We start from the raw sequence: 4,132 nt of genomic DNA, 5'->3' as shown, positions 1-4,132 counted from the left end.
TAGCAGAGGAGTTAAAGGGTGGAGGTGTTGATTTTATTTTCCTGCTAAGGCATCGCCTAGCAGAGGAGTTAGAGGATGGAGGTGTTGATTTTATTTTCCTGCTAAGGCCCGGCTTAGCTGGCTTAGCAGAGGAGTTAGAGGATGGAGGTGTTGATTTTATTTTCCTGCTAAGGTATCACCTAGCAGAGGAATTAGATGGAGGAGTTGAATTTTATTTTCCTGCTAGGGCCCGGCCTAGCAGAGGAGTTAGAGGGTGGAGGTGTTGAATTTAAATTTTCTTGCTAAGGTATCACCTAGCAGAGGAGTTAGATGGAGGAGTTGAATTTTATTTTCCTGCTAAGACCCGGCTTAGCAGATAAGCTAGAGGGTGGGGGTAGTGAATTTTTATTTTCCTGCTAAGGCATCACCTAGCAGAGGAGCGGAGTTTGAGAGGAGAAAAATGTTATTTTCCTGCTAAGGCATCGCCTAGCAGAGGAGAAGAGTGGATGAGGAGAATTAAATTTATTTTTCCTGCTAAGGTGTCACCTAGCAGAGGAGTTAGAGGGTGGAGATGTTGAGTTTTTATTTTCCTGCTAAGACATCGCCTAGCAGAGGAGCAAAGTTTGGGAAGAGAAAAATTTATTTGGTTAGTCGATAACAAAAGATGTTTACGGGGAGCAGAGTTTACGGGGATCGACCTGCCCGGTCAGGTCGCGGGGATCGACTGGACGAGCGCTCGATGCGTTGGGCGAGCGTGAAGAGGCGAGCGAGTGGCTGCGGGCTGAGCGGGTGTGCGAGGCGAGATGGGGGGCGCTGGACGAGCAGGCGCACTTGGGCGAGGGTGGAGCGGCGTGAGGCGTGCTAGGGGCGCCGGGCGAGCGCTTGGCTGGGCGAGCGTGGCGCTCTGCGGGGGCGAGCGTGGCGCTCGGAGGGGACGAGCGCTTGGCTGGGTGAGCAGGCGTGCTGGGGGCGCCGGGCGAGAGCTTGGCTGGGCGAGCAGGCATGCTGGGGGCGCCGGGCGAGAGCTTGGCTGGGCGAGCGTGGCGCTCGACGAGGGCGAGTGCTTGGCTAGGCGAGCGTGGGCGCTCGGCTGGGCGAGCTTAGGCGAGGGGGCGAGGTGGCGAGGGCGAAGCTTGGGCGAGGTGCTGGCAGGCGAGGGGGCGAGGGGCGAGCGTGGCGAGGAGCTGGCGCGTGGGCTTGGGCGAGCTCGGCTGGGCAGGGAGACGGCGAGGCAGGCGAGGCGGGCGTGTGGGCCTGGGCGAGGGGCTAGCGTGGCACCCAGCAGGGCGAGCGGGAGGATGGCGAGGCGCGACGCGCGGGGCTGGGTGCCTGGGCGAGCGAGGGGCTCGGATGGGCGCTCGGCAGGAGACGAGGGGCAGGGGCTCGGCTGGGCGAGCTCGGCAGGGCGAGCGGGAGGATGGCGAAGCGCGGCGCACGGGGCTGGGCGCTTGGATGCGTGGGGCTGGGAGAGCTTGAATGGGGTTTCGGCGAGGGTAGCGAGGCGAGGACTCGGGCATGGGTGGGGGAGAGCTGGTGAACGAATTGAAGAGAAAACTATAACAAGATTGCGATATGATTTAATTTGTTTCCAAATCTTTGGAGACTGACAAACGACCGGAAGAAAATACACAACTCGTATCCGGTGACCCGAGGACAACACATCTAATCGAACTTTGAACCTACGATTCAGTTCGACTCGGGAGGGGAGACTGGTGATACCCCATGGATGGGCCCATTACCCTTGGCCCATCCCTAGCTCAAAAGGAAGACAAGCCCATCAAGGGCCCATGTATTCTCCTATAAATACCAGGTTTCAATGTTCAGTTATTGAATTCACTATATTATTTTCAGCAGCGCCCTTAGCTGCTCCCCCATATATCCTCAGTCTCTGACTTGAGCGTCGGAGGGGCTACGCCAGGATACCCTCCTGGCCCCCTCCTAACGGTCTTATTTGTGATTTCAGGCCCAGGGTGATTTTGGAGCCCGTGTCTGGATTAGTGACGCTTGCGTGGATCGGACCCTAAATTTCCCGTGAGTATCATATAGTGATTGTAAAATATTTTCTTATTAAATTTTAAAAATAATATATTCGTATGGTAATTGGGTGTCAAATTTACGTTGACCTAAAATATCTTGGATCTCGTAAACCCAGGTAATCGGTACCAAAATGTTTTATAATGAAGCATTTTATGCATCGTAAATAATGTAAAATTGTGTTTGATTTAATGGATTTGAGTGGATTTGAGTCAAATCTACACATCAAATTTATTGTATTCATTTGGTTCAAAATTAAAACAAATGATTAAATCTCTTGTGTTTGTTAAGTAGATTTTTTTGTTTCAATTTAAAATACAATCTCAACTTGGTTACTTCAAAATCCATCAATTTCGAATGTTTTGATTTGAAATCCTCCGATAAATCAAAATTCAACTTAAATGAAATACTAGAATTTCAAAGTAGTTAGAATTTTTGTATAGATCGAAGAGTTGAAATTTAAATGGATTTAGTCCTCCGCTAGGGCCTATACGAGCTCACGGCAGGACAAAAATTTCCATAATTTGGTCTATGCTTTCCTGATTCGCAGCTTGACAAAGAAAATTAGGGCCACGTCCATTATTTTATTTATATATTATTTATTGTGAGCCCATTCAAGAGTGGACTGACTCTCGAGAGAGATGTTTTTCCTTGTAAAAAAAAACAAGGGGATGTCTGATTTTCGTAAGTTGGAATGTCATTTTCTTGAACTTCGATTAATAAAAACAATATTTTTTTTGTCTATTAATTTATTTTATTTTATATTTTAACTTTCTAAGTATTTAAACTTTTTTCTTGGTGCGATTTTTTTTAGTTATATTTCGCCGGATATGCTCATGTAATAATGTTGAAAATTGATGGTGAGCATCCAAAATTTTTTATGTGTGGTGTGATCATGTCATTATTCAGACCAAAATAACCGGAAATAAAAAATTAATAATGTACCAAAATCAAACATAGAATACATGATAGGACCAAAACTGTTGAGGATAAAATAGTGGTAGAAAGAGTTATTTACCTGTATTATATATAGAGATATGAAATGAAACTTCCATGTTAATTTGTAGGTAAGCAGAATGACCGGACAATCGAGAGCAGAGAACTTCGGTGAAAATTCCTAGCTAGACCGAATGAGGTTGAAATAATATACACAAATACTAACAGTAGGTATGTTACGTTGTCTTTATATATGATTTCATGAGGCATATAAAGTTAAAAAAATATATTCCAATTTCTAGTAAATTACATAATACTTTTAAATTTAGAACCTTTTTAGAACCTGTTAGGACTTGTTCTATTTCTTCGTAAAAATAAGTATTTCATCGTGTCTTCGTAGGTTGTTGTTCAGTTTTCGGTTGAGCTCTATCATATAGAGGTAATCACCATTCATTCCTATGGTCGGGGTGAAGCCGAATCATTATGTTTGAGTTAAATAACTCGACATTCAATTGGAGAAAGATTAATTTATATAAAATAATGTTTTCCTCTAGTTTTATATTTTGCATTCTATCATGTTTTAAAAATCTAATAACATAGATTGTTTATTTTCAGTACATACATCGATCCTTTATTAGATTATTAATTAATAATTTGATCAGTTCAATTGTGATTAATATAACTTCGAATTAGCCATTTAAAAAATTTGGATAGAAAACAAAAGCGACACTTGACTTGAACAGCACCAACCATCTCGTGGGCCGAGGCGAAAAAGGATATCGAAGACATAAACAAAAGTCTGGGGGTACAGTCTCCCTCTGCGCGCGTGTGTGTGTGTGTGTGTAAATAGCATACGAAAAGCAAAGCACCATTTGACCCATTCTGTTTTTGGGCAACGTTATTCTCAAGTAATTCGGTTCCCACCCGTGTTTTTTTAGTGTATGGCCAATGCATACGCAACTTGTCCCTCGTCACAGACAATCTTCAAGCAAGATGCATTGATACATATTCGTTGTTTTCTCGTTCGGTAAAATCTGACAACACGGCGGTCATGTGAAAGTGCATGGAGAATATGTAACAGATTTAAATTTAAGAAGAAGAAAAAGAAATTGAGAAAATAAAAAATTAAATGGTTGGCAATGGCAGGCACAGATTGATTGATAGAGGAGGTAGGCTGTATAAA

Source organism: Primulina tabacum, chromosome 13 (genome assembly GCF_025594145.1).
Source record: "Primulina tabacum isolate GXHZ01 chromosome 13, ASM2559414v2, whole genome shotgun sequence".
Taxonomy (NCBI): domain Eukaryota; kingdom Viridiplantae; phylum Streptophyta; class Magnoliopsida; order Lamiales; family Gesneriaceae; genus Primulina; species Primulina tabacum.
The sequence above is the reverse complement of the archived record's forward strand: the minus strand, read 5'-3'. Positions refer to the sequence as shown.